Source organism: Notechis scutatus, chromosome 1 (genome assembly GCF_049901735.1).
Source record: "Notechis scutatus isolate UNSWTSFEM ecotype Mainland chromosome 1, rNotScu1.2, whole genome shotgun sequence".
Classification (NCBI taxonomy): domain Eukaryota; kingdom Metazoa; phylum Chordata; class Lepidosauria; order Squamata; family Elapidae; genus Notechis; species Notechis scutatus.
The window spans coordinates 308,535,794-308,563,190 of record NC_142009.1 but is presented as its reverse complement, the minus strand read 5'-3'; the positions used below and the strand labels follow the sequence as shown (position 1 = coordinate 308,563,190).

The 27,397-nt window shown below is 37.8% G+C and overlaps 1 long non-coding RNA gene across 2 annotated transcripts in view; it reads left to right on the top strand.

Annotated features, from left to right (window-relative positions):
* Nucleotides 1–2,060: 2,060 nt before the first annotated feature.
* The window catches only part of LOC148133481 (uncharacterized), a 278,397-nt gene continuing 253,060 nt past the window's right edge, over nt 2,061–27,397 (top strand). Inside the window, exons 1-5 of one of the 2 annotated variants that reach the window (XR_015746859.1) lie at nt 2,061–4,452; nt 6,296–6,461; nt 9,677–9,813; nt 13,803–13,867; nt 14,014–14,270. This is a non-coding gene — a long non-coding RNA (uncharacterized LOC148133481). The other variant, XR_015746860.1, reaches the window with a different exon arrangement.

The window sequence follows — 27,397 nt, the reverse complement described above, 5'->3', positions numbered from 1 at the left end:
TTTTAGGAAGGGCTGGTTGCCTCGAGTGCTCATCTGAGAAAAGTGCTGTAGTATTTGGAGCACGTTTTCCGGTGTAGAATATTGGGATTTAGTTAAGAAGCCACTGGATAAAAAAATATCAATAGTTGGCTTGTCACCCCTTCTCATGTGTTTCCTTTAGCTACGTGCTGCATTTGGACAGCAGCTTTTCCTGTTAATCTTCGGTGTGCAGGAAAATACGGAAGATTTACTTCCATTAAAGTGCATAGTTAAAAGTACTTAGCGTTACTGTATGTGAAGTACTTTGAGATTTTGTTTGGGTATGGGGGCCTAGGCCATCATAACCTTGATCTGACCTCAGTCATCTAAGGTGTTTTCAGACGAAAACAGCCTTTGAAACATTGCCATGCCTGGCTTTCATTATCAAATGGACATGTACTGTATGTATAGACTTTTAAAAATAGAAATGAATTGTGGCAGGGCCCTTTAACGAATCAGTGTAATGATGCAATTGCTGGGTATGTACTTCCATTGCATTTGGTGAAATGCAGTGGAAGAATAAGGTGTTCAGAAAAGCACAGGGAAAATAATTAAGAATAAATTGATTAGAGAATTGAATTCTTGAGCCTGCTTTCTAAATAAAATACAGAACTAAAATCCACTTTTCCAGAGTGAATGAAAATAGCTTATCTACTTAACATCTAAGTTTTCTATTACAACTCCCCCATCTCTTTACCATTATACTATTATCTCTGTTGCTTCTATTAGCATTTACTACCGTAATAATTTTAAAATGCCCCTCCCAAGTCTACCCACCACACACAGTCCAAAATCCAAAATTGTAACAGGCCTTCAAAATAGGGTGTTTTTTGAGGGTGGAATAACAAAAACAATACAAAATACTATTTTTCCCTATAGGTTGTATCTGACGTGGAAAGTTATGTTATTTATTCAGATTATAGGTTAAATAGTATGTTTTTATCTTATGGTTCTATTTGTAACAGGCACTAATAGTATGTTAACTCATATTGTTCAAAGAAACTTATGTTAATTTTTCCAAGGCCACCACTTAACAATTTTTTTGGTTGTAATTTCATGTTAGCCTGATGTGTTTTTGTGTATTTTTATTGCTTTAGTAAAAATGGATTCCTGCCTTTCTGAAGGTGATATTTCCTGATATTCAAAAATATCCCATGGATATTTCCCACGGATAAATTCTGGAATTTTAGCAGACCAAATATTTACCTTTCAGAAGGTTTAACATGTTATAACTATTTATTAATTAGACTTCTATAGCTGCCAAATTCAAAAGACTCAAGGTGGTTTACATTAATACTCAATCAGCATGCAAATAAAATGATGCTACATAATGGCCAACACTATTTCATTGCAATACTGTACTCCTTTTTAATATTTGTAAACAGTCCTAATGTAAACAATAAGGATTTTGAAGCAAAACATAGTATAAAATAACATCTATGGTATTTATCCCATTTCATTAAGACCATGAAATATTGAGGTTACTAATATACATCTCTTTGTGAGGGATTTATAAATAATGAAATCAAAGGAAAATGAAATAGAGAAAAGATAGTGATAACTGTATTATTGAAGAAAACCACAAAATTGATAAGCACATACTGGTGTTGAAGAACTGATTAATGCTACCTGAGTTTTTAAAAGTCTTTTTGTTTCTGCCCAGATAGGAGGAGAACTTTTAAATTTTAAAGAATGACACCTTCATGTTAGCGATTAAGGTTAAGTCAAAATGTTATTTCCTTAGTTTGAACTTATGCTGTTGTGGGCCCTTGGCCATTGTGGTTTATGTGATAAATCATGCAATCAAGTAAAGTAACTTGAACACTAAATTATTCCACTGGTTATTGATAGATTGGTTCCTGATATCACATTTGTGCTCACTTATTCTTTCGTATGAGACTAATTTGTTTTGAAGGTCTTCCAATCTGTATTTTAACTTGGTTTAACTATAGAATATGATTAAGCCAGATTCTTCTGGTGAATTCTGAGTTTCTCTGGTTTGTTTTAATCTTGGCTTATGAAGAAAAAAAGAAAAAACCCTGCAATAGTGGTAGGCATTTTTGTCTGGGCTAAGGCAAGTATTTCTTGTCCCCGAACCTAAACATTTGAGAGAAAGAAAAAATTATTGATCTCATGCAGTTTTGTATGGAAGAATGGAGAAAAATAAAATAAAAAGACATTATTACAATAGAAGCATGTTCCTTTTTGTCTTGAGGACAAAAAGAAAAATGCTACTGATGTGGCCATTGTAGATGTCACATGAAACAGGACTGGTGAAAAAGCTGAACCAGCCTTTGTGATTGCGAAAGAGCAAATATGTGTTTTCTCTTTCAGTGCAGCTGACTGATAAGGAGATGATGGCTGCTGCCCTAGATTGGTTTCTTCTTTCAATCTGCTAAGCAGCAAGTTTTTAAAGAGAGTTAACTGTAGTTAATCAAATATGTATATGATGCTGTTCGAAATGAGAGAGATTAAAACATTCAATTTAAAATATTTAACGGCACTTTACATATAGTTAATATGTGGCAAAATGTTTTATGTGACCAGATGGAGTCTTGAAACAATTTATTAACTTCTTTCCAATAATAAGGTCAGTGTTGTATGAATAACATATCTACCCCAAGGAGAAACATAGGAAAACCGGTTTGCTTAGAAAGCTGCCAGAACGTAGCATTTATTCTTTCACTTCCTAATGCAACACTTCTGTTTAATGAATTACAACAGAGAAGGAAATGTAGTCCTCCCAATATTATTTCACTGTATGGTGTCAGAGGAGAATTCTACTCTGATTTGAATGGTGCATGAAAAAAATTAAATAGGATTTAACAATGTTGTGACATAAACAGACAGGTTTCATTAAAAACTAATAAACAGCTATTAACAAAAAAAAAGACTCCTTCCATAAAATGTTTATTGTATATTTGTATTGCTGCATACCAGAACATTCAATCTATAAGAAATAAGGGCTGGCCAATTCTGTCTTGTCAGTTATCTGAAAAATAGACAATTACATGATTCCTGTTTTGAGGCACTAGCTTTTTATAAAGGATTGTGTTAAAAATACAACCATTATAGAATGTATCTCAAAATGTAATACCAGTTTTTAAAAATATTATATTTATGTGTATTCTGTTTTTCCTACTGGATCCGCAGGTGGATATTTATGGACCCATGGTATCACCTACTGTTTTTCTGGATTACATATATAGGCTTAGTGTCATGCCCCTGGTGGAGACTGACTCTGAAGGAGTGGAGGAACAGCCAACAGGGAGTGGAAGTGTGGCTCCAGAGATGGTGGAGGAGGCTGGGGAAGGGCAGAGGCCGGCTGAGCAGTCAGAGGAGGACCCAGGCCCATCCCCTCTCCATCCTAGGGCACACAGGGAGGAGAGGATCAGGGTAAAACGTGGTCTACTCAGGAGGAGAGGGCCATGATCCTCTTCATGGGTTGCAGGTGTGAGATCTGCATAAGAGTTTGGACCTGTGTGTTAACAAACACTGGAAACCAATTAGTGTTTTATTCCTGGATGAGGTTTATCTTAGTTGGCATTCTTCCAATGGACTATACCTAGTTATCTTCTTGAAGTTTATAATTAATTATCCTGGTCTGTCATGGAATTTTCTTCACTGAGATTTGTTTTTGGTTTTTGCTTCGTTATCTGCTGTTTGAATCTGAACTGTCTTTCGTTTGGAATGTTGTTTTGAAAATAGTTTAATCTTCAACTGTGAACAATTAAACAGTGAAGCCAACTTGAAGGCATTAAAGGATCTTTATTTACGTGTTGGTTTTTGTTATATTTTTGATACACTCCGGGTCATCGCACTTAGGAAGAAGGACTAGTCCAAGATTATTCTGTCAATGTTACTTGCTCAGGAACTAGGCATACTGAAAATTCTGTATTTTTTCATCACTACAAATGTTTACAAATGCTATTTTTTCCATTAAAAGAATGTGTTTCCACTGACAGAATATTATGAGATTATTGTGAGCACAGTTCATAATTTGAGATTAAAATATTGCCGTTGAGAGCACATTACTTTTATAGCTGAGCTTATGTAAACCCCTGGAGCTAAGTGGGAGGTGGGAGAGGGCTGTTGGAGAAGAAAAAGCTAATTTCTACACATGCTGGGGTCTCAGTGGAGTGAACTGCCTTCGATTCATGTACCAATGTATATTTCTTAATGTGATGTATTATACTATAACAGATTTTATGTCTTGATTATTTTTTCAGTGACTGCATTTGTAGGATTGGATTCTGCACATCCCTGGAGTAGTGTCAGGGTAGGGATAATAAGCCTGGCAGCATTGAAAAGCATCTCTATGTTGGAAAGATTGATAATCTCAGTCACTTATTAAATCAATACATTTAACAGTTGGACTTTGAAATGGAAGGGAAATAGCTGAAAGAGGTTTCCTTATGTACAGACAAAGATGAGGTAATATTGATGTCAGCATTTAAGTTGCGCTTAAAAGAGGGAGGGTGCCTTAATTCAGTGAAATTTATAACCCTGTTTTCTTCAGGAGAATATTGACTGAAATAGCAGACAGGATTCTGAAGTAGTAACGCAGTGGTTCCCAAACTTTTTTAGTCCACCACCCCCTTGGTGCTACAAACTCATCCTCAGTACCCTCCACCCAAGGGTGGGATTCAAATTTCTTAATAACCGGTTCTATGGGCATGGCCTAATTTGCAAGTGTAGCTTGGCGGTCATGTGACTGGGTGGGTGTGGTTTGGTAGTCACGTGACTGGGTGGGTGTGGTTTGGTAGTCACGTGACTGGGTGGGTGTGGTTTGGTCATGTGACTGGGTGGGCATGGCCAGGTGGCCATGTGACTGGCAAACCAAATATAAGTGGTCCTTGCTTAATGGCTGGTTGCTTAGCAAGTGTTCTAATTTATGAGTGACCTCTACAGACCTACTTGACCTGTTTTTGGAGTTTTGACAGCCACACACACACACACACACACACACACACACACACACACACACTCCCTTCTAACCTTGCTGGAGCAGGTGGTTGGACTAGATATCTCATTCACTTTCTCCTCCCTCCCTCCCTTTCTCTTTCTGTCCCTTCCTTCCATCCCCCCTTTCTTTGTCTATCCCTTTTCTTCCTTTCTCCCTTTTTCTTTCCCTTTTCTTTCCTTCCTTTCTTGTCTCTTCTTCTCTCTCTCTTTCTCTCTCTCTCTTTCTTTCTTTCTCTTTCCCTCCCTTTCTCTCTCTCCCTCTGCCACCAGCCACGGGAGGAAGGTAAGTTTGTAGACAGTCGGGAAAGCCCAAACCGCAGCAGTTTGGGCTTTCCTGACTGCCCACAAACTTATCTTCCTCCTGCGGCTGGTGGCAGAGGGAAAGGTGAGCCAGTCAGGACAGACCCGTCGCTACTCGGTTCCCTGCCAGCCTGCATCTTGTCAGCTGCTGGGTCATGGCTGCTGAGGGGAGTGCGGGAGGTAACCAGGAAGCATGAGACTTATGCCGCCTGCATCGCCCCTCTGCCAGCCGCCCCTCTGAGCATTTTAGCTGAGTGGAGGCCACCACTATGCAAGATCCATGGATGGAAGGTCCGCTCTCCCGAGGCTTGACTCGCATCATTCTCACAGCAGCGGCCCTCATTCAGCCAAAGCGCGCAGGCTGGCAGGTGGCAGAGAGAAGGAGCGGCAGGCAAGGACGAGATACGGGAGGCATAGCATCGTGCTCCCTGGTCACCCCCCCACCCCACCCCTAGCAGGCGAGACCCAGCATCTGCAGAGAATCCAGGCGGGACCCAAGCAGCAATGGATCAGCCCTGGCTCGCCTCTCTCTCGGCCACCAGCAAGCCAGGCAAGTGGGGTGGGGTGGGAAGCTGAATTGCGCCCTGCGAGGTGCCCACCTCCAGCACTCCTCTGACACCCCCCTTGCCTCTTAGCGCCCCCCTAAGTCAAACCCCCTGGGGGCGGTACTGCCCACTTTGTGAACCACCGCAGTAAACGTGTGCTTCTGTACATACAGTAAGTTGTATCAGAGACAAATGGGCATGGTTAAGACATTAGGCATGTTCTTGATTTCATCTGGGATGTTTTGAAGGATATGATCATAGTGTGGTTGTAAATCTAAAATATTGTTCCTAGTTGCTGAATAATCAAGCCTTCCCTGGTAGAATCCCAGTGGTCTGTAGCTTGGGTGCTGCACTCTTCCTCCAGCCCTTCCTCTATGTATCACAATAGCTGACATTTTGCTAGTCACTGGAAAATGCTTATTGGTGCTTTAAACAAGAATGCTAAATATTTATATTGCTATTCACAGATGCAGTAACTACTTTAAAGACAAAAGTCTAGTTGAAAAAATAATCATGTGAAGATGAAAGATGGAATATAGTCTTTAAGAAATAAATTGGGAAGAATATTTTCCAGTCAGTCCCAAGATATGCAAGATGGTCTCCTTGTGTGTTCTCCTTAAAGCATTATTCTCAGTATGTATGACATCTTTCTCTGTCCATTTTAGTTTTTGCAGTTTATTTTTCCTAAAAATATTGTTTTCTTTGCATAAGAAGAAAACTGCTTCATATTCTACTTCATAATCTCCTTTTGTTGAGATCTATGAGGCTTTGGGGAAGAAAGGTATGCTGAATTTGGCTACTGCAGGACAGAGTGGAAATGCAGGACTCTCATAACAATCCTAACTCATGTGATTGGAACAATATCTCTCACATTCTTTGGATGCTTTAACAGTTTATTATTCAAATATTTTCTCTGGCTCTAGGAAATTATTTCCCAAGTTTTAGTCCCAACAAATGAGCTTTCTCCAGACTGATAATCCTCCAGATATATTGGAATGGGGTGCATTGACCTGTCACCTTTACTTTCCAAGAAAGCTTAAGGGACCCTTAAGAGATGCTTCTGCTTTTCAGTATACCAGTCTCCCATTAAAGTATTGTGTAATATGAAAAGTTAGATGGCTAAAAAAATTGTCAGGAAAAAATGCTTATGGGCATGTTGCTGTCCCTAAGGCACTACCCTGGGATTCTAATCCTAGGACTACAAAAAGAGAACCCCAGGATCAGGTGTTGCTTACAACTGCAGTAGCTAGACAGACCTTTGGCTTTAACCAATAGAGTTTTCCTTATGACCTCTGCCTGCATGCAGTTGATAGCTTATCAGGATCATGAAAGCAGTAGTGTGGTCTGCTTATGATACAAACTTTTGAGAAATTTCATCCTTTAATATCTTTAGAAGATTTTGTAAGATGTTTTGCAGTTGATAGCTTATCAGGATCATGAAAGCAGTAATATGGTCTGCTTATGATACAAACTTTTGAGAAATTTCATCCTTTAATATCTTTAGAAGATTTTGTAAGATGTTTTGCTCTTAAAATGTGGTCCAGAGAAGCTCCAGCAAATAGAGCTAATTAGAATAAAATAGAGCTAGTTCATTGAGTGAATATCCATTGGCTGATATCCAGAATGAATAAGATATTTTATCTACCCTCTTGTCCCTCTTTTCTCTCTTGAATAAGATATTTTTTTCCCCATCCTTACATAGTTATGGAATTCTTTCTGAGGTCATAATTTAAGAGCAGAAGGGAAAGAACTAAAATGTGAAAACGGGTGCATATACTTGTCACTTGATTTTCCTTGGGAAGGAAAAATAAAGTTACTGGATAGACAGCAAATTGCTTTCATTGTTCCTAGTATCTTTTATAATTTCTTGAACTAGATGTACACAAGAAGACCTTAAACCATGGAAAAAGAAGCAAACAAATTTAGTTTCATTCACATCTCATTACTCTCCTATAGCTGTATAATTGTGCAGTTAATCAGGGCCTGAATGCCAAACCAGACCACTGCTATGATAAGGTAAAATCACTTGTGAACTGTGAGATGCTCTGGTAATGGTCACATCTGTTGTGCCTATTCTAAGCTACTTTTCTTTCATTGACAGTTGTTATTCGCTTATATATTTATTTATATATTTGGTGTATGGCACATCATACATGGACTAGCAATTTACTGCTGCAAATGCTTTCCTCTCTTAAATTAGGGAATTTTTTTTTGCAAAGCATTTTGTTGATGATATCCTTCTCAAAAAAAAAAAAACCTTTAGTGTGTTTCTCCTATAAATTGTCTAGATAGTATAAGTTCATCTTAAGAGTTGGAAGGAGGACACATATATGGTAGCAAATGAGTGGCAAAATGATGGAGAGGACGGAGATAGTTGAAAATCACAGGAGCAAAACTGGAATTTAGCCTCTAAATGCACTCCATACAAAAAGACGATCAAGAAACTCAAGAGAGTTCTGCAATCAATATAGCTAAAAAATAGGATCACCACACTATTAAGACCCCAATTTTGATGGCAGATACAACTTTTTAATGCCTCACAAAGACCCAGTAGGGTTGAGACAAGTCTAGGGCGCCAAAAAAACAGGTGCCAGAGCAAAAAAAGGTCATCTTGGGTCCTGGCGGATGGCACTGTTTGAGCATGTCTCTCCTGCTGGATCCAATAGGAGGAGTAAACACCAATGGGGAGAGATGGTCCCATTATCCAGTCTTTCAAATCATGAAGGGCTTTAAAGGTGTCCACCAGCACTTTGAATTGTGTCTGGAACATACCAATATTAGCAATAGCACTTAGAGTTATATACTGCTTCACAGTGCTTTATGGCTCTTTCTAAGTGGTTTACAGCATATTGCTCCCAACAACCTGGGTCCTCGTTTTACCCACCTCAGAAGGATGGAAGGCTGAGTCAACCTTGAGCCAATCAGGATCAAACTTCTGGCTGTGGGCAATACTGCATTCTAACCACTATGCCACCACGGCTCTGAATGCAGCTCGTGAAGCAAGAGGACTTTAGCACCCATAACTGCCTGCACAGCACAGCACAGCATTTGCACAGCTGAAGCTTCCAAGTGCTCTCCCAAGGACAGCCCTGTGTATAGCATATTGCAATAGTTCAAACACGAGGTGACTAAGGCTTGAATGACTGAGTAGTTTTCTGTGTAATAGGAATGGCTGCAACTGGCACACAACATGAAGCTGTGTAAAGATGCTCTTGGCCATGGCGACCATCTGTTCTTCTAAGAATGTAGAATGTATTTATAATTAGAGATAGGCTACTTACTGCTGCCGGGTCTTAGAATGGAGACAGGAGAAGTCTAACTTTTTGCTGCCAATTAGTGGCCATCTGTTTTTGTGCAAATCAGATCCAGTAACCTTGCTTTTAGCAGAGCCTGTCTAGGTTTACACTGTGCACTCAACCAGATCACTAGAAGATTTAGCAACTACATTTGCAGGGGGGAAAAAGGCTAAACTTGGATAGTTTGAATCTTAGTTGTGGGAACTCAATCTATTTGGTAGTACATAGGTCAGTGTTAAATTCAAGTTGAGTGTGTTATGTCAAACCAGCTTCTGTGTATCTCACTTTAAAGTTTTCATTTTTATTATAATTGGCATTTGTGCTGTGTTCAGTGACCTCCAGATTTTACATTCACAAAAAAACTCGATAGTTTTTGACCATGTTAAAAAGTTCAGAAGCCTGAAGTCATCACTAACACAGTTCAGAATTTCATATACATCTCCATGTAGGTTGCTAAAGGTAAAATAGTGTATAATGTTATGAAGGATTAATTTTTGCTCTAAGGAAAAAAATTGCAAAATGCTTACAAAAGGCTTGTGTTTGTTGTTTCAGTCACACTGCTATCTGTTCATGTGCTATTCATTTCAACTGTTCCCTTGGTCTATGCAAACAGGGTGCCATTTACCATAGTAACTACTTTGTTGTTCTCAGGAAGTCAGTGGAAAATGGATTATGAGAAACTGAACTTTGTAAGTACCTTTAGTGATAGCCCGGATAGTTTTACTATGCAAAGAGATCTAAAAATAGAATCCCATTAAGAAATGTGGACTACAACCTTTACAAAGTAATCAATCTTGAATGTATGAACTCTAAGTATATATTATATACTTAGTTTGCACATTTTCTATCCAATGCATACACAACTGGTCCTTGCATTTACAACCATTGCTGCACCCTTGTGGTCATGTGATCAAATTTTGTGTGCTTGGCAACCACTATTTATGATTGCCCACCATCCTTGCATCATGTGATCTCCATTTGTGACTTTCCCAACCAGCTTCCAACAAGTAAAGCCAATGGGGGAAACCACGTTAGCTTAACCATTGCATGCCTCACTTAACAAGTGTGGTGAAATAGGTCGTAAAACTGAACGTGATTCACTTAACAACTGCCTTGCTTACCCATGAAATTTACTTACTTTATTGTCTTTTCACCTTGTACAACAAAATTCTGGCCCCAACTGTGATTGTAAGTTGAAGACTACCTGTACTGAGGTCTGATTGGCTTCCCTAAATACTATATAATGGATACAGGGCATAAGTGGCTGCTACCTTATCCTCAGACGTGGGTAGCAAAGTGTTTTGGACTGCCCGTGCTTTTCCTATTATACTATATGCTCCTGAAATCTGGATTTACCTAGATTTTGTTCTGATCCAGTTCTCACAGTCAAACTATCTACCTCTATAACTTTGTAGTTGCAGCATTGTTGCTGAAAACACTGGAATTAAAAAAGAAAGCAGTGTAAGAAACAATCCCCAAGGACATCTATGTTACATCAAGCTTGGTACAGAGAGGATTGTTTCAGGTGCTTTAAAAACCACAGGACTTTCAAAGATTAGCATCTGGAAAAAGGGAAAATGCTTGGTTTTCTTTTTTCAGTGTGGTTTGCCAGAGCTTTCCAATGTTTTGATTGATTAATGATGCGAACAATGTATTTCATTTCTCCTTTTCATCACTCTCTTCTCCCTACTGGTGCTGTGGTGGGTGGTGAGTGTTCCCATCCAGGTTGGATTCTCCAGCAAGACATCCAGGGGTGGGTTTCTACCGGTTCTGTTCACCTCTGTATAACCAGTAGCTCTGAAGAGCAGCAGATATAGAAACGGTTCTATGTCTGCTGATGTTTTTGCCCGCCCACCCACTTGGGCTCTTACCTGATCTTTATTTCCTGATTTTTCAACTTCAGCTGCCGAACAAGGCACAGCTGCAGTTAGAAAAGCAAGAAAAGAGGGCTGTTTCAAAGGCTGCTTCTCTGCAGGCAGCTGCTGATGACGATTTACAGGCACGCAGCTCGCAGCCTGCAGGAAAGCTCTTAAATCCCGAACCATAGTTAACCCTGTTGAGGTTTATTGGTGCTTGGTCCTTCACCTCATTCTTTCTTTCCTGTCTTGATGTTCCTGCTTGTCAATGTTTTTTGTAGAATATTACCTTATATCACTGCCTCTTTTGCTGTGGAGGTGAAAAATGTTCCCAGGTTTTTGAAAACAAGTTTGATTTAATTTTATTTTCATTAAAAAAATGCCTGCTCTAAGTGATAAGCTTGGAGGATGTTGAGGAGTGAAGACTATATAATATTCAGCACACTTTAACGTATATAAATAATCTAGAGCATTAAAACAGCATCTAAAAATAAAAAGCTCCATGCCCTACTTTGCAGTATGTTACCAAATGTTTTTAGGAAAACCAGTGCATATAACAGGGATGAAAGAACTTTTGTGTAGGGAAGCTGTGCCGATTTATAGTGTAATTAATTATTTATAATCTACTCGAGTTTCTTGTGTTGATCCTCAGCGTAGGTTTTTTTCCCTTTGCTTTGTAATAAAAGGAATCATAACAGTGTAAATCCAAATAAATACAGCAATATAAATTGACGTATTATACACTCTAATGATTTCAAGAAAAAATTAGGAAGGATATTTTACAATTTTTAATGGACTGCCATTTTTGTATAACAGCTATTTTGGAACAAGCCAGAATGGATTTGATTTTTTATTAATTTATAAAAAAGGCAAATAACAGAAGGACATGAGCAAAAATAAGGAGTTCCCCATCACATAAATTAGAATCCAGAGTCTTGATAAGGCTGCACGGGGGAGTTTCCTGTCAGAAAAAAAAATGAAATAGTTTTTCACGTGGCAGGGAGTTAAATTCTGAAATTCATTACTTCTTAATACGTGATGGTTACACAAATAAAAGTAAACTGTTAGATTAGATGTGTATTTTTTCCTATTATGGAATGGACCTTATGGCTCTTCATCTGCTCCAATCTGTGTTCCATTTTCATTCTCCCTCTCCCCCCACAAATTATGGTCATTTGTCTTCTGTAAATGGTTCCTTGTTTATTGGATAAACTTTATTCTCATTAGAAGCTGAGATCTTTAATAATCACCTACCTAATGGCTTTAAAGTGGGATTCAACAGATTATTTCTCAAGCAAAACTATCAATAGCAATTAACCATATATTTATTTATTACTTCCAGGATCAGAGGTCCCCTGTGTATCAGTTCCTGGGAAGTAACAGTGTGTATTTACTGTTTCAATAGAAAACGATATATATATATACCGTATATACTCGAGTATAAGTTGACCCGAATATAAGCCGAGGCACCTAATTTTACACAAAAAACTGGGAAAACTTATTGACTCGAGTATAAGCCGAGGGTGGGAAATGCAGCAGCTACTGGTAAATTTCAAAAATAAAAATAATTAATTTGGGAAACGATCTCACTATCTCACGTCGCCTCGGGAAGGGAAAGGCAAAGCGCTTTTGCCTTTCCCTTCCCGGCTGGGCTGTTGGGAGTCGCTGCCGCCTGCCTTCCCTTCCCGGCTGGGGCTGTTGGGAGTCGCTGCTGCCTGCCTTTCCCTTCCGGCTGGGGCTGTTGGGAGTCGCTGCGCCTGCCTTTCCCTTCCGGCTGGGGCTGTTGGGAGTCGCTGCGCCTGCCTTTCCCTTCCTGGCTGGGGCTGTTGGGAGTCGCTGCCGCCTGCCTTTCCCTTCCCGGCTGGGGCTGTTGGGAGTCGCTGCCGCCTGCCTTCCCTTCCCGAGGCGGTGGTACTGGGGCGCGCGGCAGCGACTCCCAACAGCCACAGCCGGGAAGGGAAAGGCAAAAGCGCTTTGCCTTTCCCTTCCCTAGGCGGCGGGACTGGGCCGCTCCGGCGGCAGCGACTCCACACCATTATTTTTTTCAGAGGGAATCTGACTCGAGTATAAGCCGAGGGGGTTTTTTCAGCACAAAAATGGGCTGAAAAACTCGGCTTATACTGAGTATATACGGTGTATGTATATATATATATATATATATATATATATATATATATATATATATATATATATATATATATATATATATATAGATATATATATATATAGATAGATAGAGATAGATATATATATATATATATATATATAGATATATAGATAGATAGATAGATATATATATATATATATATATAGATATATATATAGATATATATAGATAGATATATATAGATATAGATATATATATATATATATATAGATTCCACAGTATTTGTACTGTCTGTGGGCTGTTTGTGTAAGTTCTAGAGGCTCTGGTTGTTTACACTATGTAACAATTCACTAATTGGTCTTTGGTCCAATCCAACAGTGCTCTTGTCATGTTTTGTTGGGGTGTGAGGGACAATATGTTTTTGATTCTCCTCATCTCTTGTTTAATTAGAATGGTTACAGCAGGATGCCAAAATGCTAATGCTAAATAATGAACTTGTTCAGAAGTTGATACCATAATCCTTTGGTGACCCACAGCTGAAAGTAACTTTTTCTGGAGTCTGAAAACTATAGTGTGGTGTGTTTTGTCACCAGCATAGACAGGACTGGAATTTCTTCATTGTAGAACAGTGAAGAATATTTTAGGTTTTTCTTTAAAAAAAAAAACAGGCCAAGCTTCTTTTAGCACTGCAATTTTCATGTGTTTCCTGCCTCAGATTGACAGCAACCGAAGTATTGGATTGGTGGAGCAAATGGATCAATGGTCTGACTCAATAATAAGGTAATTGTGTATATGTTGTGCTGAAAGAGCTGCTCCTTTTGAAGCTAATTTGCCTTAATGAAACAACTATTAGGGATTCATTATACTACTTCTATCAAATGGTACCATGCTGTTAAGAAAGATTTTTCCAGCTTGGTGGCTTTCAGTTTCAAGAAACCTTAGCAAGTTATGCTGGTGGAAGTCTGCTCACTTTGAATATGCCAAGGTTGAGGAAGATTGTAATAAGTTGTTGAACTGGGATCAGATTCAAGCTTGCATTCAGCCATGGAACTCAGTGATTACTCTCAGCCAGGTGCTTAGCATAATCCACATTACAGCTCTTGTTTTGATAATAAAATGAGGGGGCATACCACATATTGTCTGGAGTTTCTAGAAGAAAGAAAGAATATAAAGATAAGAACAGGTAAGAACCCTTTACAGCAGAGGTCTCCAACCTTGGCAACTTTAAGACTTGTGGACTTCAACTCCCAGAATTCTCCAGCCAGCTCTGGGAGTTGAAGTCCACAAGTCTTAAAGTTGCCACGGTTGGAGACCTCTGCTTTACAGGATCTCAAAGAGGTATTTTTTTTCTGTCCTTTTTAAGACATCAAGGATTGAATAAACTTATGAGACCAAGTCTTGTGATGGCCGCCTTTAAGATTATGGGACAACTACTGGTAATCATCATGAGTTTTTTCTTGGATCTGTTTTGATTGTAAAATGCATCCCATCAACAACATGGCTAATTTTTCTTGTAAATGAGACAAATAGCATTTTCATCATTTTAGAGAGAATGAAACCTGAAATGGGATGCCTTTATATCAGTTGCCTACTTTAATTTCTATATATGAGATTGCTTATCTCATTTGCGGTTTGTTTTTCATTTTGAGTTTAAAAGCTTTTAGGGAACATAAGCTTTTCTGACTTTACTGAACTGTAGGTGGGCATTTTCATTCAAGCTGAAAATCTAGGTCAACTATTCATAAAAATAACTCAAGTGTTCATTGTATAAAAGGTACAAGCCTCCAGCAACTAAAGCAAGTGCTTTCGTCTTTGCACTTCCTTTCCTGAGCTTTTAGTCATTATCACTAACAAACTTAACATCTCATTCACTGTGTCACAATTTTTATGTGAATAGGATTTTGAGAAGAGCTACAAAGTTACAGACATAATGGACATATAGTAAAATTATTTGCATAGTAATGATGGGTTTGTATACAAACAGAAAATAAGGGCATTCATTCTCCAAAAAGAATAATATATAGCAGTGGCCAAAATAATATTTCATTCATAAAGTAAGGCATAGGAAAACCCAATTTAGACTATCCGTTTGTTTAAATATTGTGGAATGTCATGGGACTAAGCTGATCTGTTGGAAATATGTCCAACCAGGCTGGTTTCTTTTATGAAATATCGGCATGTTTTTCAACAAGGTTTTAAATAACGTATTTTCTTTCAGGAAAAGAGATAAGACGTTATGTGTCCAGAAAACAAAACAAAAAACTGTGAATGTGTAAATTCTGCAGAATTTATTCTGGAAAGAATGGAGTGGAGAAAGAAAGATAGATTAGAATAGGTTTATAGCCATAACATACATGGTTAAAGGCTGTCTCAGGACTGAATTTGCAATTTTGTCTCATTGATTTGAAATGTCACCTAGCAGTCAGGGGCAAAGAAATTTATTCCAGCCACATCTGAAAACCTCTTTCCTAGACTGAGTACAAGCAAATCTTCATACCTGTGCAGGATTTATCTATTTTGTGATCCCATCCATTTCAGTGTTGAAATTCCATTTTATTTCCATGCAACAGTATAAAGAGGTACAGCATAGCATAGTAAAATTTTTTTTCCGAAAGAAGACATTTCTACTGTTAGATATTGCCTTTATTTTTCTTACATTTTTTTGCATATGATTACTGCCTTCCCGATATCTCTTTTGTTTTTCATTGTGCCTCCATTTTGTTTACAGCCTTGTCAATGCTCCCTACAGTACTGACTTATTTAGAATTATTAGAAAGAGTGATACATACAAAAAGAGAAAGGTCATATCACAGGAAACATCAAGATATTTTGCTAGCCTGAGGTCACAGGCCTCTGTTTTTTTTCCAGACATTACATTATCCCTGTCCAATCCCAACAGCTATATGTCAGTAACATTCCCAATTTATAGGATTGTTTGGGTTGTAAAAATGTACAAGCATATTTGGTTTGTAAATAAGTAACTATAAAAGGCTACAATTATAAAAGCATGTTTTAAAAACATTGCTCATCGGAAGGGAAACCCATATGAACTTCAAAGCCCCAGTTCTTTGCTATCCTTTTCTCCTTTGCTTTGTGAATTCCCATTTAGACATAAAAGGGCTTGTTCTTTGGGTGGATATTTGGAAAGAACAGCTAATGCTGAAAAGAGTCTTTTGTTCTTGCTGGGGATTGGTAGGGAAAATCAGTCCTGAATTGGTAATTCCCTTTCTCTGCCCTCCACTACAAAGAATGCTTTGTGATCCAGTCTAGCAAATAAATGGGCAAAGTATAAACAAACAAATGAAGCACCCTGGCATTTTAGAGACAGGATTTTGAATGTTTTCAATGGCCACAGCCCCCACCTCCTTTTGTTAGCTAAATGCTTTTTACAAAAAGTACTAAACTTAGTTAATAATCAAAACATTATGTCAGCCAGAATTAGGTTTACAGTTTTAGTAGGGTTGCTACTTCATATGGATCCAAATGGTCAGAAGGTACAAATTATTTTTTCTTTTACTAGTAAAGTCCATCCCTTGGTAAGGAGTTTCAATACTGAATCTGTATTTATGATGAAACATATAGATACATAAATGCATGTCAAGTAAGCCTTACTGGTTCTTAATGCACCTTCAGTTATCTCAAAGCAACAACAAAATGTTCATCTATGGGTCAAAAGACAAGAAGGCAGCTCCTCTTCAGTCTGTATCTTGTAGCTGATTGAACCTTCTCCAATCCTGGCCATAAATTGTGGCCTCCATCACACCAGAAGCAGAAGACTTTTTAGGGAGCCCAAGAGGTGTGTGATAATCATAGTGCTGGCTTTCAACAGAAGAAGGAAGAATCTCAGAATAGATAAGATACTTTTTCCTCTCTGTCTTATGCTACAGTATCTGCTGCCTCCTTCTCCTTAAGAGTCCAGCTGACACTGCAAAATTTTGTCCCTCAGCTTGCTATATTGGCACTCCTTTGAGACTTTCCTCCGCCACTCTCAATTGTCATTCTTTTTTGTGGGTAATTATACAGCAAGTACAAATTGTTATTCATAACTCCCCCCACACAGGAGGTGGGATGTGACAAATTTCAGTGTCTTAATAAGTACCCAACATTTTTCAAGGCCATTCATTATTCAGAATCTTATTCTCCATAATCAGATGCCAAGCTATACAAGAGCCTGGATTCAGAGAGTCCTTTTTCATATTGAAAGGCCATGTGCTGTTCACACAGTGGCTTTGATGGACTGCATATTAAATAGTGAATGTCTTTGATTTCATGGAAAAGCAGTTATAAAGACTAGTTCACACGACCTCTGCCACACAGTAATACATATGTAAGTGTCCCCCCCCCCCCCGAAACAGATTTGATCAGTAAAGAAATGGTTGGATTGTCGTGCCCACTTGCTCTATTTCCTGATAAGCATATGGAAAAGTTTGCCATTAGTTTAACTTTCCCCTTTGTGTAGTTTTTGGGAAACAAGGCCTTGCAACATACCCAGCTTCCAAATCAATCAACAATCCTGGATTGTTAGGAATTTATATATTGTGAAAAGAAGAACTATTAACTTTTGGAATAGTTTTTTTTTAAAATGTATGAATCTATCAAGCTCATACTATAATTTCTGCTTTTAAGCCCTTTCTTTCTGGATCATGTGTGAAAAGTCAGAGATCCCAGGCCCAATGTGGGCCATGATCCCTTTTGTTTTTGGGTAAGTTTTGAATTTGCTTTTGCCACCAATGCTGAAAAACTGATAGCCATAGCTTCCATCATTTTGAGGTAGGAAACTCACCAAAGTATGTAGTATGAACTTTATAGTATGTGTCTATGTAGCATCATTGGTCTATTCACTGTGGCTCTCAATCTATCAAATGCTAGTTTGATTCCTGCTTTAGATATTAATGTAAACTGGTGTTTACTACCCTCTTGCCCATTTGTCTGGGTGGTGCCTAGTTTAACTTCAAAATCCTATCCTTGTGGGAACCACAGGCTGCATGTTGGTGCCTCACAAATTAAAAGCTTCAGTTTCTTGATGGGTGAATCTCTTTCCTTTTTCACCATTGAAATAGACTCTAATCATAAACTTCAGTTGACCCATCTTTGAAAATAAGAGTTTGTTCCAATTATAAAGTTGGGATAGGTCGTCTAATTTTAGGAAATGTCTCTTTCTACAATATGTTCAAGCAATGATGTTCTGAATTGTTTCCTAACCCATTAACTCCTTTCATTTGTTCTCTTACCTGGCACTCTACTATCAGGGGCCAATGAAGACTCAAATCTAACAGGACAAGAAAGCTTGAGCAAAGAAATGTAAGGAGGAACACAGAATGGATGGGATTTTCCATCCGGTAGTCCTGAGAAGCTCATTGGGGCAATAAAAAACTTAATTCCTAATGTTAATGGTTGTCATCCAGTGTGCGAAAACATGGGAGCTCTTGTAGATAAACATTGTTCTAATAGTTTTACCAACGTTGTATTGTTTGATATCAGTTGCTTTGTCACAAGCTATTAATCTCCCCCAAATGCTGTCTATCTGTGTAATCTACACATTGGGGCTCTGGCAAGGAAGCCCTAACCCCAACGGTTTTTTTTTTTTTAATATCTCCTGCTTATTGTTGAATAGAATATTCTTTTGCCTACAACTTATTTTCCCAGACTGAGGAAAGTCTTGGGCAGCCCTTAATTCAGGGCTGAACATTTGTATGTCCCAGAGAATTTTATCTCTACATTATTCTGACCTTGAAGGACTATATGAGGTATGCCCATCAGTTCAATGTGGAACTGGATCGGAAATATTTCAGCTTTTTTTTTTTGAAAGGTTTCTTTTTAGCACAAACTTCCACACCAAGCCCTGAAAATGTAAATTAGACAGAAAATCTTGCCACCCACCCAAAATTAGTAATTTTCCAATTTAAAGACTTACTCCTTCCTTAAAAGTTGCCCACCTAAGCCTGAATTTTCACTCATCAGCACCATTTAATATTTTTATAATGTTATTACCATTTTGAAAGGTGATTTGTATTGATTAAATGTGCAGCTTAGAATAGAGTAGAACAGATTAGATTAGAACAGAACAGAATAGAATAAAATACTTTTTTGGCAAGTGTGATTGGACACACAAAGAATTTGTCTTGGTATAAATACTCTCAGTATACATAAAAGAAAAAATACATTCATCAAGAGTCGAGAATCATAAGGTATGACACTTAATGATGGTCATAGGGTACAATAAGCAATCAAATCATACTAGGAAACTGTTAAGCCTGGATTCCCCAACGGGTGTTAAGGAAAACAAACTAAACAGAATGTACAGCGAAGTCAGATAGGAAGACAGGTAAATGTGTGAGATAAGTTTTCTAGTTAACACGCAGTAAAAATACAGATACGCTTGTGCTATCAAAAATATTGTTTATTCCATTTAAGAATTATAGCATAGTCAAATAACGGTCCATTAGTCATATATCATTTCAGTCAAGTCTTGTCAGGGATACTCTATTTGCAAAGTCCGTGTTGAATAGCCAATGTCAGTACACTTACAATAAATCAGTCCAATCTTATCTTCTCTCCGTTGAGAAAAATCAACACTCTTACAAGAACGCAGTCATCAATCCATCCAGTAATTAGGGATCAGTAAGCCAGAGAGAGAGCGATCTGCATTTGCTTCGCTTCATATATAGTGCTTTTACAACCACACCCTTAATTACATTCTTGCTGTTAAAGTTACACACACTTTAACTAACAAACCATGATACCATATTTATTATTTTTACCCAAACCAGTTAGGGTAAACAATGTTATCCCTAACATTCTCCCCTTTTGGGTAATAATAATAATATTACAATAATATAACCATTTACACCTTTAAATCATAATTGTTACAACTCTCTTTAAATTTTGCAACACCTTGAGCTTTTGTAAACTGGTCTGCAATATTTTCTTCCGTCATGCAGTACTCAAGTTTAATTAGACCATTTTTAACAGATTCTCTAACATTTAAGTATCTTAAATCAGTATGCTTTGATCTAGTCTTTACAGCAATATTAGTAGCTAATTGTATAGCTGCCTGGTTGTCGTCATATACAATAATAGAATCTTTAACAGTTATACCCATGTCTAATAATAACTGTTTGTACAGAATTAAGTCAGTGCATAGTAATGACAGACATGAAAATTCTGCTTCCATCATTGACAAGCTAATATGCTGTTGTCTGATTGACCTCCACCCTATTAGTGTCTTACCAAATAATATAGCCATCCCAGATGTTGATTTTCTAGTGTTTATGTCAGTTGCAAAACTTGCATCTGCATAGGCACTAAGATTCAAATCACCTTTTGGCTCTAGATACAATGCATGATGCATTGTTCCTTTAAGATATCTTAAAATTCTCTTTAATGCTTGCCAGTGACATTGATGTGGATCATTATTAAATCGTGCCAGCTGATTAATACTATAAGCTATATCTGGCCTTGACCAATTGCTTATATATGATAAGCTACCAATCAAAGATTGATATATGGTCTTATCAAATTTGGAACTTTGAGCATCAATTTTGCAAATTTCCTGACTCATTGGAGTCTTTGCAGGCTTACAAAGTTCCATTTTATACAACTTAATTAATTGGCAAATTTTATCCTCTTGAGATATCTTAAATCCTTTTGTGGTTTTATTAATTGTCAATCCTAGATACTTTTTAATTTCACCTAAATGTTTTAATTTTATCCTTTTGGCTAATAATGAAATAATCTCAGTAGCTTCATTATTGGTCTTAGTAATCAAAGCAATATCATCTGTAAATAATAACAATAATGACACCGTTCCATTATTTTCTCTTTTAAACATACATGGATCTGCTAAACCAGATTTAAACCCTATATTGTTTAATTCTTTCACAATATATTGGTTCCATTCATAGCCAGATTGTTTCAATCCATATAAACTCTTCTTGAGTTTCCAACAATCATTGCTATTTACTTTATTATCTTTTATACCAACTGGTTTTTTCAAATATATTGTATGCTGCAATGGTGCATGCAGATATGCAGTTTCTACGTCTAAATGGTTAACTATATAATTCTTCTTAGCTGCCCACACTAAAGCGGCTCTTAAAGTTGTAGCCTTAAGATTTGGTGCAAATACCTCATCATAATCATATACATTTTGATTAAATCCTTGTGCTACTAATCTAGCCTTATAAGTTACTTTCCCATTATTTCCAGTCTTTACTTTAAATATCCATTTGCACCCTATGGATTTTTCTCCTGGAGGTAATTTGGTTTCTTCATAAACCTTCATTTCCTTTAATGAATTTAACTCTTTTTCCATTGCCTTTTGCCAATTCTCCTGATCCTTAGCAGGATACATCTTAAGTTCATCTATGCTAGTAGGAACTTTATTTACTTGGCAAACAATACTCGCCTGATATCTTTCAGGTGGTTTAGTTATACGCGTTGTGCGTCTAGGTATAACAGGACTTACAGGTGGACTTTCCTTTATTTCCTGTTCTTGACTATCCATCTCTTCTTGATCAATTATTTCCTCTTGATCTGTTTCTATTTGCTCTTCATGGACTTCTTCCTTAATTGGACTTTTCTTATAACTAGTCTTTTCTTTCTGCCTCTTATAGGGTTCTATAATAACATCATTATCTGAATCTTGCTCTAATCTATTCCATCCTATATGTTCTAGGAATTGTGCACTAGCACTGCAGTATACTCTAGATGTACCTGGTTCCCAGAATCTATAAGATCTATGGTTTGCTTGATATCCAACAAAAATTAATCTTTTAGCTCTATGTTGTCCTTTGTGCCTGAGTTGTGTAGGGATATGCACCCACGCTGGTGCACCAAATGTGTGAATATAACTCAAATCAGGTTTCCTACCATGCCACAGTGTGAATGGTAATTCACCTGTTGTTGAATTAACAACATTGTTTAATATGTGATTACCACACATTATAGCTTCTCCCCACAAATTGTCAGGTAATCTAGAATCAGATAACATTGTCCTTCCCATTGATTGCAGTGTTTGGCCTCGTCTCTCTATAAATGCATTATGTTGAGGCCTATATGGTGCAGACTTTTTATGTTGAATACCTGCCATTCTAAGTCTATTCTGGAATTTATTATTTGTAAATTCCGTACCATTATCTGTTATAAGAGTTACTAATTTCTTTTTAGTTTTCCTCTCTGCAAATTTTAACCAATTAAAGAAATTTGTATACGTTTCAGTTTTTCTCTTCATTAAAAAACAGAAACCATACCTAGAATAGTGGTCCATTATGCTTAATATGTATTTAGCACCACCTACACTTGGCTTTTTAGGACCTATTATATCGGCAAATACTACCTCTAAAGGCTCTTTGGTAGTATATCCATCAACTCTATTTGCCGGTATAACTTTGCTTTTGTTTTGATTACAAGCAGAACATTGCAAATACTTATTACAAGGTTTCAAACTTATTCCTTTAGATAGTTGAACAGTTCTCTTAATCATTTTAAAATTTAAATGACCTAGCCGTCTGTGTAACAAGTGAATACATTCATTATGAGGTTTCTTATTATCATATACCATGTTAGCCACCTTTAAACCATTATCATTTAACACATATAATTCACCTCTTAAAGATGCAGTAATTTTCTTTCCTTCTTTTTCAATTAAACAAGTATCTCCCGTAAAGGTAACTATGTATCCTAATCTAACCAACATTCTAACTGAAAGCAAATTAAATTTAAGTTGAGGTACATATAACATTTTTATGTTCTCATTTATATAAGAACAATGTGCAATACCTTCACCTTTTGCTTTAATTTTCCAGCCGTTTGCCAATGAGATATGCTGTGAACTCATGGACATTTTTACAAATTTTTTGTTATCATTTGTAATACAGTGAGACACACCACTGTCAACCACCCATAAATTATTTTTTACAACTCCATTACTATACATGGCTAACTCAAAATTCTTATTTCTTCTTTGATGGCTTCCAGCATTCTGGCTTGCATTCTGGCGCTTTGGTTTCTTACAAAATCTTGCAAAATGTCCTCTCCCCCCACAATTAAAACACTTTTTAATTGCGTATGCAGTAGGAGATTCATTATTTTCCTTTTGAGGTTGCTCCCTCCTTAACTGATCTCTTTCAAGCCTTCTTCTGGCCTCTTCAATCAATCTGCCAGTGATATCAGTTAAAGTTAGGCTTTCTTTAGGCAATATTTCAAGGGAAGTTACCTAGTCATCAAAACTTTCGTCTAATGAAGATAGAATTATGTAGACCTGGTGTAGCTCAGAGAAAATTAACTCCTTCTCATGAAGTTCTTGAAAAATGCTTTTCATGGTATTCAAATGACTCAGCATATCACCATTCTTTTGGAGATACGTGCGGAAAAGCTTCCGTGTTAGATTTATGTGAGCACCAACGTTATCTCGAACATAAATCCTCCTCAGTTTTTGCCAACACCCAACTGCAGTTTGCTCTCCGCGTATATGAACAAGTTGCTGATCAGTTAATGTTAGTCCTATGATGCAAAGTGCTTGTTCATTTTTCTGTTTAAATTCTTCTATCTTTTGACTATCTTCCTCATCTTCAGGATCCCATTCTTCTACGTTTGGTGGGCTTTCAATTATGTTCCACAGACCTTCTCTTCGTAGAAGTAGACTACATTTCATAGACCATGAAACATAGTTTGTTCCATCCAGCTTGGATATAAGGGACAAACTTTGTAGACTGACTTGTGCCATGTTTCACTATATGGATATAAAACTATAATTGATAAAACACAGCTGTCTGTTTACTGTAACGTGTAACAACACAAAATCTCACCTTTTACATAAACCTGTTTTTATCCTAGTTAAACTGACTTTTGCAGTCTCTCTGGGCCCATAACCAGTGTTAAGCCTGGATTCCCCAACGGGTGTTAAGGAAAACAAACTAAACAGAATGTACAGCGAAGTCAGATAGGAAGACAGGTAAATGTGTGAGATAAGTTTTCTAGTTAACACGCAGTAAAAATACAGATACGCTTGTGCTATCAAAAATATTGTTTATTCCATTTAAGAATTATAGCATAGTCAAATAACGGTCCATTAGTCATATATCATTTCAGTCAAGTCTTGTCAGGGATACTCTATTTGCAAAGTCCGTGTTGAATAGCCAATGTCAGTACACTTACAATAAATCAGTCCAATCTTATCTTCTCTTCGTTGAGAAAAATCAACACTCTTACAAGAACGCAGTCATCAATCCATCCAGTAATTAGGGATCAGTAAGCCAGAGAGAGAGCGATCTGCATTTGCCTCGCTTCATATATAGTGCTTTTACAACCACACCCTTAATTACATTCTTGCTGTTAAAGTTACACACACTTTAACTAACAAACCATGATACCATATTTATTATTTTTACCCAAACCAGTTAGGGTAAACAATGTTATCCCTAACAGAAACCGTCAATATAAATTGTAAGGATACAAGCAACAAAGTGACAGTCATACAGTTACGAGTGGGAGGGGATGGGTGATAAGGAGTGATGAGAAGGTTAACAGTAATAGTAGTGCAGACTTTGTAATAATTGAACAGTGTTGAGGGAATTATTTGTTTAGCAGAGTGATGGCGTTCGGGAAAAAACTGTTCTTGTGTCTAGTTGATCTGGTGTGCGGTGCTCTATAGCGTCGTTTAACAAGTATCTAGGCCAGTAGTTCCAGAATCACAACCACGTTAGAAGTTCAAAACTTAAAAGTGTTGATTTCCCAATTCTGTTGACTTTTGTTTTCTTCAATTCTTGGACACATCAGTGCCAATCCTTCTCTATGATGGAACATTTACCAAGGTGGTGTACATAGCAATGGAAGTGTCTGTTGCCCTCTAACAGAAACCAATCATGTCAGACACCTGCAAAAAGATGGCTACTTGGATTCCCATTTCCAGACACCATAATATTGAACTATCTGTTCATTATCCGCTTGGGCAACCAAGTATGTTGCAGTAGATCTACACAAGTCAGATTCTTATGTACTTTCAGATTATGGACAAATTAGCTCTGAATACCTGCATACATATACACACAGAGAGCAACTGAAAGGAGACAACTTGTTTACAGGCTTCTTGAATCTCTTTTGGTAGCAAATACATAGAGAATTGAGGCTGCAGTCACAAAGTCTTTGCAGATTCTATCCATACACATATATTGGAGGACCTATCTAGGGAAAACACACAAGCGCCATCTAGTGGAAACGAAAAGATCCTGAAGAGAACTCTCTACTTGGTACTGTACTGTACTGTATTGTAGCCCTTGATGCAGAGAGATGGGGAGCAGACAAGCAGTTGCAAGTGTCAGAAGGCCATTGCTGGAAAAAGGAATAGGAAAACTGAATGAATGTATTCACATCTTCTCTTTTAAACTCTCAGGGACAGGGTTTTAAAACAAGGATTGGACTAGAAGACCTCCAAGGTCCCTTCCAACTCTGTTATTCTATTCTATTCTATTCTATTCTATTCTATTCTATTCTATTCTATTCTATTCTATTCTATTCTATTCTATTCTATTCTATTCTATTCTACTCTACTCTACTCTACTCTACCCTACCCTACCCTACCCTACCCTACCCTACCCTACCCTACCCTACCCTACCCTACCCTACATTGTACAATCTCCCGTATAGCTCCACTTTGTCAAATTATAAAATCAAACATACTGCCTTTAAATATGCTTTCCTTTAAGGCAGAGGACAGTTATTTTTACAGATGCCAGATACCAGTGGTAGGATTCAATATTTTTTACTACCGGTTCTGTGGGCGTGGCTTGGTGGGCGTGGCAGGGGAAGGATTCTGTAAAATCTCCAGTCAGAGGTGGTATTTGCTGGTTCTCCGAACTACTCAAAATTTACGCTACCCATTCCCCAGAACTGGTTAGAACCTGCTGAATACTCTGCCAGATACCGCTGTATAGTTTAATGCAATGTTGCAGGCCTCAAAGAGTAATTTTAAAAAACTGAATGTTAAAAAATGCCCCAAATTTCATGGGATTGTGATGTCTCCTTTGGACGACTCCTCTGACCCTTCCTTGGAGGCTGGCTTGAGGGGGGATGAGCACGTCAGGAATGGGGTTAATTAACAACTCTGAACTGCTGGCCAAAAGAGATTTACAGGCTTCAGCTGGGGACAGCTTGCAGATCAGTGAAGAGGAAGGGGAGGAGCTGCCTTCCATGATGGATCTCAGAGCACGCCGGGCAGAGAAAAGACAACAGCAATGGAGATCTGCCAGATTACTCGGGAGAAGGCCCTGCCCGTCTTGATGGGCTGCACCAGAAAGCTATTTATAATGGCTGGCAGAGGGAGGTGTTGCTGGGAACAAAGCGTTTAGTTTATGGCTGTGTGTGTTTGTTCCATGTGCTTCCTGCCTTGAAGACTCTGAACTTCCCTTGCCAAGTGAACTCTTGTGGATATACTTTCAGTTTTGTTTGGTGGATTTAAGTTTGTTTAGTGAATTTACTTGTTGGAGCAGCTTTCCACTTGTTTTGGCCATTGCCTTGTGGACTAATCTTGGCCTGCTTGGGCTGGCTTTATTTGGGAACTGCAGGGGAACATCAATAAAACTCTCTATAAACCACATTTATGTGTGTGTGTGTGTGAGAGAGAGTGTGGGGAAGCCCAGGGATTTGCTAATCTCATGAGATCTTGGCCTCAACCATTTTATATGGTTGCCCACCTCAAAGGAATCAGGACTACCATCTTGAAAATCAGTGAGTGCTATCTAGCATAACAGTATCTTGGAAGGATGAATACATCCTGTATTCATATGAAAGATAATAATAGCTATGGCATTAGAATAGATGTTCCTCATTTAGGGGCTTCCCAAACATATACAAGCTATTTTCAGCATTTTAATCCAGTGGTCTTTCCTGAAACCAAAAACTGGAATTATCTTCAAGGCAAGTCATGCCAGAAGAGTCTTGGGCTCAGATACCTCTCTGGTTGTTGATCTATTAGTAATTATTAGATGTCACATTTCAAGGTGAAGAATAATACTCTCATTGCTGAGCATAAAGCAACACAGCAATCACAGAATTCTTCAATCAGAAAATAATATCAGAAATCAACATTGAGCCCTGGTAATGCAGTGGATAGAATGCAGTATTGCAGGCAAACTCTGCCCACTGCCATGAGTTTGATCCTGATGGGCTCAGTTTTGACTCAGCCTTCCACCATTCTAAGGTCAGTAAAATGAGGACCTGGATTGTTGGAGGCAATATGCAAATAATGCTTCTACATTGTAAACTGCCCAGTGAGTGCTATAAAGTGCAATATATAAGCCTAAATACTATTGT